General features: G+C 49.6%; 3 non-coding genes across 3 annotated transcripts; all 3 read left to right on the forward strand.

Annotated features, from left to right (window-relative positions):
- The first annotated feature begins 6,209 nt into the window (after window positions 1-6,209).
- On the forward strand, window positions 6,210-6,283 carry trnai-aau. The gene has a single exon. It is a non-coding gene; the product is annotated as a tRNA-Ile (tRNA).
- A 691-nt stretch (window positions 6,284-6,974) lies between these two features.
- On the forward strand, window positions 6,975-7,048 carry trnai-aau. The gene has a single exon. It is a non-coding gene; the product is annotated as a tRNA-Ile (tRNA).
- An 8,317-nt stretch (window positions 7,049-15,365) lies between these two features.
- Window positions 15,366-15,439, forward strand: trnai-aau. The gene has a single exon. It is a non-coding gene; the product is annotated as a tRNA-Ile (tRNA).
- The last annotated feature ends 180 nt before the right edge of the window (window positions 15,440-15,619 follow it).

The raw sequence follows: 15,619 nt of genomic DNA on the forward strand, positions 1-15,619 counted from the left end.
TCCGGTTGTACCACTGGGAGAGGGTCGACTGGTTCACCTCCACCAGCTGCAGGGTGGTGCCCTGCATGATGGCCCCATTGCCCAGGATGAGCTGTCGGACCTTGCGGTAGTCCTGCAGGATCAGAGTCCACCTGGACATGCTGCTCTTCCCCTGCTTCCTGGGACTCTTGTGGATGTCCGAGAGCCGTACGAAGATGGCCTCCACAAGGCGGCAGCAGTCTGGCCACTGAGCAGGCGAACCAGTGGACCCCAGGACACACCTCTCCACACTCTCCACACCTGGCGTGAACTCCACCTTTTTTTTGTGGCGGAACCTTCCCTTTATCAGCCTGTCCAGGTGCCGCGCAGCAAACACGACCCTCTGCTTGTCGTAATCCAGCAGGTCTTGCCACAGCCCCACAATGTTGCTGACCTAAGAAGGAAAGAAAACATATATTTTATATGTTTATATATTATAAATATATAAACAAATATCTGTTGTACAATGAATGTCTTGCTGACCTGCTGGTTATCGAGGGTCATGTTGGTCTGATGCCTCAGCTCCACTAAGCACTCTGCCAGTCTATCCACCCGATCCATGCCTGGCATGCCATGCTCGTCCACAGCCTGAAACATTGAACAATTTCACATTAGCGCTGAACACCTCATGGCAAAGGTATGTTATATTGACTGCTGCTGCTGTGTGTTTTATTTGTTTGCTGTCAATTACTGTGTGTTGTTCCTAATAATGAATTGCGCTTGTATTCAGACACTTTCCTAACTACTGAACTTGTTAGTTTCTATGAATGACAGTTAATTACTAGTAGAAAGTTAACATACCAGCTGTTCTTCAGGCACCTGTGAGGAGGCACCTGGGACACAAGGCTGGGTTATGGGGGGAGGCAGGGTGGTAGCTACAGGCATGGGGGTGACAGGCAGAGTGGTGGTGGTGACAGGTAGGATGGAGGTGGTTAGAGACAAGGTGGTGGAAGGCAGGGTGGAGGAGGTGAGTGGCAGGGTGTTAGAAGGCAGGGTGGAGGAGGTGAGGGGCACGGTGGGGACCACAGGCAGGGTGGTGGAAGGCAGGGTGGAGGAGGTGAGGGGCAGGGTGGGGACCACAGGCAGGGTGGTGGAAGGCAGGGCGGAAGACGGGAGGTCTTCCGAAACACTACCAATAGTGAGGTCCTGTTCGTCATCCTCAAACCCTTCATCCGCCTGTTCCTCCTCTGTGGCGTGGTCCTCCAGCAGTTGGTCTGTCTCCTCAGAGTCGGGGTCCATGTCCTGCAAGGGCTGCCCTGTCTGCCTAAGCAGGTAGTTCACCCCAAGCAACTCTCCTGAACATGAACAACAATGCAATGCTAATGAGTATTAAAAAACAGATATGGAACTTACCATGATGCATAAATACTGAGCTCTCAACAACATCATTATTTGTATTCATATTTGCCCTGAGACTTACCGGTGTACTTTCTCGGCGGGATGAAGGAGGGGACATACTTCCTTCCAAACACCTTCAGGCTGTTGCTGTTGACGGACTCCAGCACGTCCCCCGCGTACGTCAACAGCGCCATGCGCTTGGTGGTGATGGAGGCCGCTGCCCGGTTCTGGTTCCACCTGTTCAGGCCTTCCAGGAGGTACAGCTGGAAGTTGAGCAGGTTTGCACTCGTTCCTAAAAAAAAAAGAGAACGTGAACAATGATTAACAAGGCTATTTGAATATAATTTCATTATTAAGAATAATGTTTAGATGAAGATCTACACCAACCTGGAATAAACCTGTTCAGGTGGCAGTGGAAGGACTCCAAGGAGGTGGAGCCTCTTGCACACCTGTATGTGGTCAGCTGGATCCCCTCCCTGGTGGAACTGCCTGTCTCAGTGTACAGGAGTACACCTGGCACATCCTGGATGCACTTCACGTGCCTCTTCTGGGTGCGCCAGATGTGCTCCATCTTAGGCTGGTCCAGCAGCGGAACCCCGAGCAGGTCTCTCCCCTTCTCCCCCATCAGCTCCTGCAGCAGCTGCTCAATGCGGAGGACCGTGGCGTCCACTCCACGTGTCCTCCGCCTGCAGAACTGGGACAGCTCAGCCTTGGTGATGGCCTTGTCCACCATGTCACTGGTGATGAGGGGCACACCCTCCCTTTTGAGCTGCTCCCTCTTCACCCTGCGCAGTAGGGCTACGTCTGCTGCGTCCCACTCGAACAGGCACACAGACAGGCGGCTCATGAAGAGGGGGTACAGGGCATGGGCATCGGTGGTGCATCCCACGGCCAGCCGTCGCATAAAATGCCAGATGTCCAGCCTTATTTTCAGGTCTGGCCACCCACCAAACCTGGCCTGAAGCTTGGTCTCCCCCTCCTCTGAGCAGCAGCCACAGTCCACATAGAGCAGGACCGGGGGAGCTGCACCTGCCTGGGTGTACCTCTCAATGAGGCCAGAGACCATCGGGTCCAGCCCCGGTCCCTCCTGGGCAGTCAGGACACTGATGAGGACCTGGCCGATCTCATTCCCCACCGAGGTCACCCAGAATGCAGTCCCCTTTGCTGCACCAGCCAGCTTCTTTGTCATCTGAAATGACAAAATTCACACAGAAAACTTCATGAGAGGTTTCAAAAGAAAGTCTGTTAAATAAACACAGAAGTGTATTTATTTATTTATGTATTACTGCAGTCTAATCAAAGGCATGGATGTGTGTGTGTATGTGTGCTTGTAAGAATACAAATCATTGAGGTTTCATGTTTTCATTGTGTTGTACATAATTTACACTATGGATTTTCTTCATCCTATTACCTTTTTGGTGGAGTCCATCTTCAAAATGTTACCAAAGGTTGACGTGATGGACGCCTTTATATGGTCCATCCGGCTGATGATGTCCCTGCCGTACACCGACAGCACCCACCGGCTGGTTGGGACATCGAGGGGCTGTGGAGGTTCCTGGCAGGTCACTGGGAAGAGGCTGGGCTGGTCAACGAAGGCCGCACACTCCCCCAAGTAGTCGGCCAGGCGGTCCAACCACTCCTCCCCATGGTTCTCCCGCAGCTGCTTCACCAGGCACGCCGGGCTATTGCCGAGGGTCCGTTCCCGCAACATGCGGATGACCCGTATGTCACAAGCATACCTTGAAGAAAAGACAGATAAGTTTCAAGAACTTGTTCAATTATGTAAGGACCTGCAGCAGGCATTATCAGAAAATGATTGTAGATTTTTAACTCACAAGCGTGTCAGGATCATCCTGAACTTCCTCCTGTGAGGCAGGTCCAGCTGGTCCAGGACAGCCTGACTGGTTGCCAGATGGGTCAGGCGACACACAGTGCACCTGAGTGTCTCCGTCACCATCAGGTAGTAGCGGTCCACGTCCAGGACCTTACGCACCCTCTTGTGCACACCATACCCCGTCAGCTGCTTCCCACAGGTTTGGCAGACTACCCTCACTTTCCACAAGTGATAGGGCATCCATACCAAGAGCCTGTGGGCAAAAAAGCGGTCCGGTGTTGGAGCCTGGTGGTATATCAGGGCAGAGGCTGGTGGCTCATACCAGAGCTTCAAGTTCAAACGCAGCTTGCCAGACTGAAAAAGGGTGGACGCAATCCACCGTTGGTCCTGAACTGGGATCGTCTCCTTCATTCTGACAGGAAGCCAGAAGTCAGGAGTTGGACCAGGAGCAGGGCCAGGAGCAGGGCCAGGAGCAGCAAGCTCATCCTCATCATGCACATCCTGTTACAAAACAAGAGAAATAAATATATTTATAAAAACAGAATAGCCCAATCATATGAGAACAACCTCATCTTATAAAACTAAAACAGTTCCAAGAACACAACACTTACAGCAGCCATTGCAGGGCTGGTGCTGGTCTCTGAGACAACAGTGCTGAGGCTGGAAGCTGTGCTGGGCCTCACAGAGGTCATCGCAGGGCTGGAGCGAGAAGTTGTCCTCATGGAGGCTTTGTAGGGGGTGGATGGGGGCTTTGAGAGCGGTGATTCCGTCCTCACAAAAGCCACGGCAGGGCTTGATGGTGTTCTGGGCCTCACAGAGGCCATAGGGGAACCCAGGTGGGGGGGTCCTCAAGCCAGGTGGGGGGGTCCTCACAGAGGCTGTAGGGGAACCAAAGCCAGGTGGGGTGGTCCTCACAGAGGCCATGGGTGAGCTGGCAGTGGCCTGGGTGTCTCCTGTCATGGTGGGTGGACTGGACAGAGGCTGGGAGAAGGATGGGGGGAAGCATTTGTAAAAAGTAGAAATCAATGGACTCAAATCAAGCTCTTAAGATTTAGGTTTGCTCATATTAACCTATAAATATGTATTATATTATATTTACATATAATCATATTTACCTTTGCTTTCCTAACCACATTCACATTTGGCTTTGCAGCAGCGCCATGTGAGCCTCCAAATCGTGGTTTAGAAAACTGTGGTGACAATTAGAGCATTTATCAAAGGAATACATTGTAAACCTGAAATGCTCTTCCATTTTGCCATCATCATATGTAATCAGTGGTTGTCCATATTTGAAAGCTTGTATGACAATAATATTGAAATACTCACCATGGACAAATTCAGTGTGGGCCGTGCTGGGACATGGGCTGAGGCAGAGGCTGAGGCCATTCCCAGTGGAGGAGGGGCAGAGGCAGAGGCTGAGGTAGAGGCTGTTCCCAGTGGGGGAGGGGCAGCACAGGTAGAGGTCTCTGCCACAGTTTGCCCAGTGGTTGGCTGTATTAAGGACAGAGAGATCCATGTCAGACATCACATTACTGAGCACATCACATAGTGATTCTTTTAGTGTTTTGGTGTCAAGAAGTCTCATTCACATTACCTTTGGGTTGTGAAAGCCACAAGCACACTGCTGTGTCCCACCAAACAGCATTCTTTGACCCCCTGACTGTAACGGGCACTTCTCAATCTGTTCCAAATAAAACAAACACTTTTTTAAAGAAAACAACCCAATAGAAATGGAGCGTTTTGACATATCTTCTATTGGTGACTAAACATGACATTGACACTGAAGTTGCTGTTCATTATGTTTATCAAGGTCCCATACTGTGACTGGTATTTCTGGCAATTCAGTCATCTTTTATAGGCCATCAGAATTTTTTTTCTGTGATCTTTTGCTCATTTTATATACCTTTTGAAAGAGGTCATACCACCTCTTCTGTCTTGGGGCTGGCCTGTTGCCTGCATCAGCAGGCCAAACCCCAGAGCTGGCAAACCTCCTCAAACGGGACATCCATTCCCCATCCCCCATTCCTTTGTGGCTCTTTGAACTCGACATCTAAAAGGTAAAAGGAGCGATTTTTACACTAGTACAATAACATGTATTTATTGTTATAATTAGCTTTTTAACATTTCAAATATTTAGCTGGCTACTATTTCCAGAAGAATATTTTTGTACTTGTTCTGGGTCACTTTATTACCACAAGTGAAAAAGTTATATTTATTTCGTTTTGTCCCCAGTGACATATATTATATATAACAGGTTAAATATTGCTTTTGCTAGTCGGAATAACATCTGTCGCTACAGTAACCTATTAGTAATCCCTTATAAAAGTAGCTAGCTAAATGACAGCAATACTACCTGAGGAAATCTACTAACTAGCCTACATGACAAACTCTGAAATGACAAACTCTAATATTCGTGATATTACTTGTCATTGACCCGATGAATGCTAACATGTATTGAAATGTCAAACGGATAATTATTTTGATTAGCTATGTATGTATTTACCTTTGCGGTGCGCGGTACTACAGACAACTTGAAACAGCGTATCCTTCAATGAATGAACTGACGCGACTACTGTCACTCATCTCACAACTTCGGCGGGGGTCAACCTCGGCGGGGGTCTCTGGGGTCGTGGACGCCGTTGCTACGGCTCAGCTCGGCGTGACGTAATTGGAGATGTACGTGTTCCGATTGGCGCAATCGGACTGACGCAATTGGACAGTGAGAATCCGATTGGCCCTCGAACCTTGAACCGAGGTAGCTAATTGGTCGCGATAGCCAGTCGAATGTGCTCCGGGTGCCGCTAATTCCCCCTTGCTCAGCAGTGGACGTTGGAGTCTTGCAAGACTCGTAGCTCCCGTTTAATCGCTTTCTTGACATCCCCTTGAATTTAGAGTGAGGAAAAACGACTTACAGCGTGGGCCGAATACGACCGGTCGTTTCACGCCGACACGAGGTGGCGCCTAGGACATTGCATTTCCGCGGCTGGAGACAGTGTCCGCGGCTGGAGAGTGTGTCTCTGGCCCGTTAGCTCAGTTGGTCAGAGCGTGGTGCTAATAACGCCAAGGTCGTGGGTTCGATCCCCATACGGGCCAACCACCCCTTTTTGGGGATCTTTTCCATTGCTTTATTTCGTTTGTGGCAAGGCTTTGGAATGCTACTGACTGGGTTTGGAACGCCTATAGCTCAGTTGGGAGAGAGAGTTAGGCCGAGGGTGTCAAGGTCTCTGGTTTGATCCTCGGTTTGGGTAAACCCGTGGTGTTTGCAAAATACCGTCTACTCAAGGAAGTGGTCAACGCGTCATTTTCAAAAAGGTCACGCCATAACACTGCAGACCACTGACTGGTCAGAGAGGATTGCGACACCGGATAAACTTGTCTTATTGAACTAGCCGAGCCACTGAACAACAAACGAGCCGAAAAGCATTGGAGAATGCGGGCATCGATCCCGCTACTTCTCGCATGCTAAGCGAGCGCTCTACCATTTGAGCTAATTCCCCCTTGCTTGGAGAATGCGGGCATCGATCCCGCTACTTCTCGCATGCTAAGCGAGCGCTCTACCATTTGAGCTAATTCCCCCTTGCTCAGCAGTGGACGTTGGAGTCTTGCAAGACTCGTAGCTCCCGTTTAATCGCTTTCTTGACATCCCCTTGAATTTAGAGTGAGGAAAAACGACTTACAGCGTGGGCCGAATACGACCGGTCGTTTCACGCCGACACGAGGTGGCGCCTAGGACATTGCATTTCCGCGGCTGGAGACAGTGTCCGCGGCTGGAGAGTGTGTCTCTGGCCCGTTAGCTCAGTTGGTCAGAGCGTGGTGCTAATAACGCCAAGGTCGTGGGTTCGATCCCCATACGGGCCAACCACCCCTTTTTGGGGATCTTTTCCATTGCTTTATTTCGTTTGTGGCAAGGCTTTGGAATGCTACTGACTGGGTTTGGAACGCCTATAGCTCAGTTGGGAGAGAGAGTTAGGCCGAGGGTGTCAAGGTCTCTGGTTTGATCCTCGGTTTGGGTAAACCCGTGGTGTTTGCAAAATACCGTCTACTCAAGGAAGTGGTCGACGCGTCATTTTCAAAAAGGTCACGCCATAACACTGCAGACCACTGACTGGTCAGAGAGGATTGCGACACCGGACAAACCGGATAAACTTGTCTTATTGAACTAGCCGAGCCACTGAACAACAAACGAGCCGAAAAGCATTGGAGAATGCGGGCATCGATCCCGCTACTTCTCGCATGCTAAGCGAGCGCTCTACCATTTCCGCTAAAGCTGGGGAACAATCGCCTGTTTGAGGGGGGAAGAAGGGGGAGAAGGGAGGGGGAAGAAAAAAGGAGGAAAAAGGGAGAGGAAAAAAGGGAGAAGAAGAGGAAAAAGAGAGAAAAGGGGAAAGTTGAAAGTCCCCATTCATAGTTTAAACATGTTTAACCCGTTACGTTTTAAGACAATTCGAAAAAACACCCGAAATTACGAATTTTACAGTGTTTGGGGAAGACGTAGAATGGAACCGAAGGTCCGCGGTTCGCGTCCCACCTACGGCACCTTTGACTATTTCTAATAAACACACACACTTGAGTCTCCAAGTGTGTATGTTATCAAAATGTAACAATATAAGATAGATGGAGATACGTTGCTAATTTAGTGTAATTTGAAAACCATTTGTATCCACTAGTGCATTATTTATATTTTACAGGGTTATCTATTGTACACTATTTGCCTTTATTTGTATTCACTCCACACAGGAGTACTGTTTTTAGTTAGTTTTAATTAGATCTATCTCTCTATCCATCCATCTATCTATCTCTCAAACTGTGTGGCTTCTGAGCTTTGTGTGCTCTTATCTGAAGCTCTGTCTTTTTGGTTTCTGCACTTACCATATCAACACTTGCATGATCCATATATTAAATATTTTAAAACAATGTGCGCAAGCAAGCGTAAAGTTAGTCACTTTTTGCTGCTCTTACTTCTTGCAGACTTGCCGTATTTGGTTAGAAAGAGTAGTGATTGGGAAATAACGACGGACTGACCAACAAATAGTTGATAAATAGAAACATTTATCCACAATTGTAAAAATAGAAATATGAACAACAACAACTAATTTAAACTATATATATATATATATATATACAGGCAAATGATATGCTAAATTACAATATTTACACAATGAAAACTATATACACAATGGAAATCTAAGCATAAACTATATCTAAACAATGAAAACGATATACACACGGGAAATCTAAGCATTAACTATATCTAAACAATGAAAACTATATACAAAGGCCCAAAGAATTATTTCTTTTTTTGCTCCTCCAGCCACTGCTCTCTGGACAGAGTCTCTGCAGAGGGGCAGTAAACAGTCCCCTTATACTGGCTGTGGCCAGTCTCTGCCGTTCTGTTCTGGCCACACCTCCAGCATTTGTTGGCCTCCACTCTCCTCTGGTGGGCACGGGGAGCTGGACCAGGAGCAGGACGAAGCTGGGGAAGGTGGGTGGTGCAGGAAGAGGGTGGGACAAAACGCAGGGCTTGGGGGACCATCAATGGAGAGGGGGCAGAGGGTGCCCTCATACCAGGGGCTCGGGAGACAAACACCACAGTGGGGACGGCAGCAGGGCGAGGGGCAATGGTGGTAGGGCGGGGCATGATAGGGATGGGAGTGGGGGCTCCAAGGGCGGCTGAAGGGCCAGGGAAGAGCTGCCTCTGGGCTGCCAGCCTGGGTCGGACCGCTGGAGGTGGTGCTGTGGCTGCATATGTTGCCCGCCTCTTGGTCTTTGCCTGCCCTGCTGTGCTCTGCGGCAGGTGGTAGGTGTGGGCTGCTCCCTGGGGTTGAGGTGGAGCAACAGCAGGGCGGACGTTGGCAGGCGGGAGAGGCTCGGTAGCCACAGACAGAGGACCTGGCAAGTTTATGCCCTGCTGCAGCACAGCCAGATCCTGCCTCTTCACCCTCCGGTTGTACCACTGGGAGAGGGTCGACTGGTTCACCTCCACCAGCTGCAGGGTGGTGCCCTGCATGATGGCCCCATTGCCCAGGATGAGCTGCCGGACCTTGCGGTAGTCCTGCAGGATCAGAGTCCACCTGGACATGCTGCTCTTCCCCTGCTTCCTGGGACTCTTGTGGATGTCCGAGAGCCGGACGAAGATGGCCTCCACAAGGCGGCAGCAGTCTGGCCACTGAGCAGGCGAACCAGTGGACCCCAGGACACACCTCTCCACACTCTCCACACCTGGCGTGAACTCCACCTTTTTTTTGTGGCGGAACCTTCCCTTTATCAGCCTGTCCAGGTGCCGCGCAGCAAACACGACCCTCTGCTTGTCGTAATCCAGCAGGTCTTGCCACAGCCCCACAATGTTGCTGACCTAAGAAGGAAAGAAAACATATATTTTATATGTTTATATATTATAAATATATAAACAAATATCTGTTGTACAATGAATGTCTTGCTGACCTGCTGGTTATCGAGGGTCATGTTGGTCTGATGCCTCAGCTCCACTAAGCACTCTGCCAGTCTATCCACCCGATCCATGCCTGGCATGCCATGCTCGTCCACAGCCTGAAACATTGAACAATTTCACATTAGCGCTGAACACCTCATGGCAAAGGTATGTTATATTGACTGCTGCTGCTGTGTGTTTTATTTGTTTGCTGTCAATTACTGTGTGTTGTTCCTAATAATGAATTGCGCTTGTATTCAGACACTTTCCTAACTACTGAACTTGTTAGTTTCTATGAATGACAGTTAATTACTAGTAGAAAGTTAACATACCAGCTGTTCTTCAGGCACCTGTGAGGAGGCACCTGGGACACAAGGCTGGGTTATGGGGGGAGGCAGGGTGGTAGCTACAGGCATGGGGGTGACAGGCAGAGTGGTGGTGGTGACAGGTAGGATGGAGGTGGTTAGAGACAAGGTGGTGGAAGGCAGGGTGGAGGAGGTGAGTGGCAGGGTGTTAGAAGGCAGGGTGGAGGAGGTGAGGGGCACGGTGGGGACCACAGGCAGGGTGGTGGAAGGCAGGGTGGAGGAGGTGAGGGGCAGGGTGGGGACCACAGGCAGGGTGGTGGAAGGCAGGGCGGAAGACGGGAGGTCTTCCGAAACACTACCAATAGTGAGGTCCTGTTCGTCATCCTCAAACCCTTCATCCGCCTGTTCCTCCTCTGTGGCGTGGTCCTCCAGCAGTTGGTCTGTCTCCTCAGAGTCGGGGTCCATGTCCTGCAAGGGCTGCCCTGTCTGCCTAAGCAGGTAGTTCACCCCAAGCAACTCTCCTGAACATGAACAACAATGCAATGCTAATGAGTATTAAAAAACAGATATGGAACTTACCATGATGCATAAATACTGAGCTCTCAACAACATCATTATTTGTATTCATATTTGCCCTGAGACTTACCGGTGTACTTTCTCGGCGGGATGAAGGAGGGGACATACTTCCTTCCAAACACCTTCAGGCTGTTGCTGTTGACGGACTCCAGCACGTCCCCCGCGTACGTCAACAGCGCCATGCGCTTGGTGGTGATGGAGGCCGCTGCCCGGTTCTGGTTCCACCTGTTCAGGCCTTCCAGGAGGTACAGCTGGAAGTTGAGCAGGTTTGCACTCGTTCCTAAAAAAAAAAGAGAACGTGAACAATGATTAACAAGGCTATTTGAATATAATTTCATTATTAAGAATAATGTTTAGATGAAGATCTACACCAACCTGGAATAAACCTGTTCAGGTGGCAGTGGAAGGACTCCAAGGAGGTGGAGCCTCTTGCACACCTGTATGTGGTCAGCTGGATCCCCTCCCTGGTGGAACTGCCTGTCTCAGTGTACAGGAGTACACCTGGCACATCCTGGATGCACTTCACGTGCCTCTTCTGGGTGCGCCAGATGTGCTCCATCTTAGGCTGGTCCAGCAGCGGAACCCCGAGCAGGTCTCTCCCCTTCTCCCCCATCAGCTCCTGCAGCAGCTGCTCAATGCGGAGGACCGTGGCGTCCACTCCACGTGTCCTCCGCCTGCAGAACTGGGACAGCTCAGCCTTGGTGATGGCCTTGTCCACCATGTCACTGGTGATGAGGGGCACACCCTCCCTTTTGAGCTGCTCCCTCTTCACCCTGCGCAGTAGGGCTACGTCTGCTGCGTCCCACTCGAACAGGCACACAGACAGGCGGCTCATGAAGAGGGGGTACAGGGCATGGGCATCGGTGGTGCATCCCACGGCCAGCCGTCGCATAAAATGCCAGATGTCCAGCCTTATTTTCAGGTCAGGCCACCCACCAAACCTGGCCTGAAGCTTGGTCTCCCCCTCCTCTGAGCAGCAGCCACAGTCCACATAGAGCAGGACCGGGGGAGCTGCACCTGCCTGGGTGTACCTCTCAATGAGGCCAGAGACCATCGGGTCCAGCCCCGGTCCCTCCTGGGCAGTCAGGACACTGATGAGGACCTGGCCGATCTCATTCCCCACCGAGGTCACCCAGAATGCAGTCCCCTTTGCTGCACCAGCCAGCTTCTTTGTCATCTGAAATGACAAAATTCACACAGAAAACTTCATGAGAGGTTTCAAAAGAAAGTCTGTTAAATAAACACAGAAGTGTATTTATTTATTTATGTATTACTGCAGTCTAATCAAAGGCATGGATGTGTGTGTGTATGTGTGCTTGTAAGAATACAAATCATTGAGGTTTCATGTTTTCATTGTGTTGTACATAATTTACACTATGGATTTTCTTCATCCTATTACCTTTTTGGTGGAGTCCATCTTCAAAATGTTACCAAAGGTTGACGTGATGGACGCCTTTATATGGTCCATCCGGCTGATGATGTCCCTGCCGTACACCGACAGCACCCACCGGCTGGTTGGGACATCGAGGGGCTGTGGAGGTTCCTGGCAGGTCACTGGGAAGAGGCTGGGCTGGTCAACGAAGGCCGCACACTCCCCCAAGTAGTCGGCCAGGCGGTCCAACCACTCCTCCCCATGGTTCTCCCGCAGCTGCTTCACCAGGCACGCCGGGCTATTGCCGAGGGTCCGTTCCCGCAACATGCGGATGACCCGTATGTCACAAGCATACCTTGAAGAAAAGACAGATAAGTTTCAAGAACTTGTTCAATTATGTAAGGACCTGCAGCAGGCATTATCAGAAAATGATTGTAGATTTTTAACTCACAAGCGTGTCAGGATCATCCTGAACTTCCTCCTGTGAGGCAGGTCCAGCTGGTCCAGGACAGCCTGACTGGTTGCCAGATGGGTCAGGCGACACACAGTGCACCTGAGTGTCTCCGTCACCATCAGGTAGTAGCGGTCCACGTCCAGGACCTTACGCACCCTCTTGTGCACACCATACCCCGTCAGCTGCTTCCCACAGGTTTGGCAGACTACCCTCACTTTCCACAAGTGATAGGGCATCCATACCAAGAGCCTGTGGGCAAAAAAGCGGTCCGGTGTTGGAGCCTGGTGGTATATCAGGGCAGAGGCTGGTGGCTCATACCAGAGCTTCAAGTTCAAACGCAGCTTGCCAGACTGAAAAAGGGTGGACGCAATCCACCGTTGGTCCTGAACTGGGATCGTCTCCTTCATTCTGACAGGAAGCCAGAAGTCAGGAGTTGGACCAGGAGCAGGGCCAGGAGCAGGGCCAGGAGCAGCAAGCTCATCCTCATCATGCACATCCTGTTACAAAACAAGAGAAATAAATATATTTATAAAAACAGAATAGCCCAATCATATGAGAACAACCTCATCTTATAAAACTAAAACAGTTCCAAGAACACAACACTTACAGCAGCCATTGCAGGGCTGGTGCTGGTCTCTGAGACAACAGTGCTGAGGCTGGAAGCTGTGCTGGGCCTCACAGAGGTCATCGCAGGGCTGGAGCGAGAAGTTGTCCTCATGGAGGCTTTGTAGGGGGTGGATGGGGGCTTTGAGAGCGGTGATTCCGTCCTCACAAAAGCCACGGCAGGGCTTGATGGTGTTCTGGGCCTCACAGAGGCCATAGGGGAACCGAAGCCAGGTGGGGGGGTCCTCACAGAGGCCATAGGGGAACCGAAGCCAGGTGGGGGGGTCCTCACAGAGGCTGTAGGGGAACCAAAGCCAGGTGGGGTGGTCCTCACAGAGGCCATGGGTGAGCTGGCAGTGGCCTGGGTGTCTCCTGTCATGGTGGGTGGACTGGACAGAGGCTGGGAGAAGGATGGGGGGAAGCATTTGTAAAAAGTAGAAATCAATGGACTCAAATCAAGCTCTTAAGATTTAGGTTTGCTCATATTAACCTATAAATATGTATTATATTATATTTACATATAATCATATTTACCTTTGCTTTCCTAACCACATTCACATTTGGCTTTGCAGCAGCGCCATGTGAGCCTCCAAATCGTGGTTTAGAAAACTGTGGTGACAATTAGAGCATTTATCAAAGGAATACATTGTAAACCTGAAATGCTCTTCCATTTTGCCATCATCATATGTAATCAGTGGTTGTCCATATTTGAAAGCTTGTATGACAATAATATTGAAATACTCACCATGGACAAATTCAGTGTGGGCCGTGCTGGGACATGGGCTGAGGCAGAGGCTGAGGCCATTCCCAGTGGAGGAGGGGCAGAGGCAGAGGCTGAGGTAGAGGCTGTTCCCAGTGGGGGAGGGGCAGCACAGGTAGAGGTCTCTGCCACAGTTTGCCCAGTGGTTGGCTGTATTAAGGACAGAGAGATCCATGTCAGACATCACATTACTGAGCACATCACATAGTGATTCTTTTAGTGTTTTGGTGTCAAGAAGTCTCATTCACATTACCTTTGGGTTGTGAAAGCCACAAGCACACTGCTGTGTCCCACCAAACAGCATTCTTTGACCCCCTGACTGTAACGGGCACTTCTCAATCTGTTCCAAATAAAACAAACACTTTTTTAAAGAAAACAACCCAATAGAAATGGAGCGTTTTGACATATCTTCTATTGGTGACTAAACATGACATTGACACTGAAGTTGCTGTTCATTATGTTTATCAAGGTCCCATACTGTGACTGGTATTTCTGGCAATTCAGTAATCTTTTATAGGCCATCAGAATTTTTTTTCTGTGATCTTTTGCTCATTTTATATACCTTTTGAAAGAGGTCATACCACCTCTTCTGTCTTGGGGCTGGCCTGTTGCCTGCATCAGCAGGCCAAACCCCAGAGCTGGCAAACCTCCTCAAACGGGACATCCATTCCCCATCCCCCATTCCTTTGTGGCTCTTTGAACTCGACATCTAATAGGTAAAAGGAGCGATTTTTACACTAGTACAATAACATGTATTTATTGTTATAATTAGCTTTTTAACATTTCAAATATTTAGCTGGCTACTATTTCCAGAAGAATATTTTTGTACTTGTTCTGGGTCACTTTATTACCACAAGTGAAAAAGTTATATTTATTTCGTTTTGTCCCCAGTGACATATATTATATATAACAGGTTAAATATTGCTTTTGCTAGTCGGAATAACATCTGTCGCTACAGTAACCTATTAGTAATCCCTTATAAAAGTAGCTAGCTAAATGACAGCAATACTACCTGAGGAAATCTACTAACTAGCCTACATGACAAACTCTGAAATGACAAACTCTAATATTCGTGATATTACTTGTCATTGACCCGATGAATGCTAACATGTATTGAAATGTCAAACGGATAATTATTTTGATTAGCTATGTATGTATTTACCTTTGCGGTGCGCGGTACTACAGACAACTTGAAACAGCGTATCCTTCAATGAATGAACTGACGCGACTACTGTCACTCATCTCACAACTTCGGCGGGGGTCAACCTCGGCGGGGGTCTCTGGGGTCGTGGACGCCGTTGCTACGGCTCAGCTCGGCGTGACGTAATTGGAGATGTACGTGTTCCGATTGGCGCAATCGGACTGACGCAATTGGACAGTGAGAATCCGATTGGCCCTCGAACCTTGAACCGAGGTAGCTAATTGGTCGCGATAGCCAGTCGAATGTGCTCCGGGTGCCGCTAATTCCCCCTTGCTCAGCAGTGGACGTTGGAGTCTTGCAAGACTCGTAGCTCCCGTTTAATCGCTTTCTTGACATCCCCTTGAATTTAGAGTGAGGAAAAACGACTTACAGCGTGGGCCGAATACGACCGGTCGTTTCACGCCGACACGAGGTGGCGCCTAGGACATTGCATTTCCGCGGCTGGAGACAGTTTCCGCGGCTGGAGAGTGTGTCTCTGGCCCGTTAGCTCAGTTGGTCAGAGCGTGGTGCTAATAACGCCAAGGTCGTGGGTTCGATCCCCATACGGGCCAACCACCCTTTTTTGAGGATCTTTTACATTGCTTTATTTCGTTTGTGGCAAGGCTTTGGAATGCTACTGACTGGGTTTGGAACGCCTATAGCTCAGTTGGGAGAGAGAGTTAGGCCGAGGGTGTCAAGGTCTCTGGTTTGGTCCTCGGCTTGGGTAAACTCGTGGTGTTTGCAAAATACCG

The sequence above is a fragment of the Hypomesus transpacificus genome, chromosome 19 (genome assembly GCF_021917145.1).
Source record: "Hypomesus transpacificus isolate Combined female chromosome 19, fHypTra1, whole genome shotgun sequence".
Lineage (NCBI taxonomy): Eukaryota > Metazoa > Chordata > Actinopteri > Osmeriformes > Osmeridae > Hypomesus > Hypomesus transpacificus.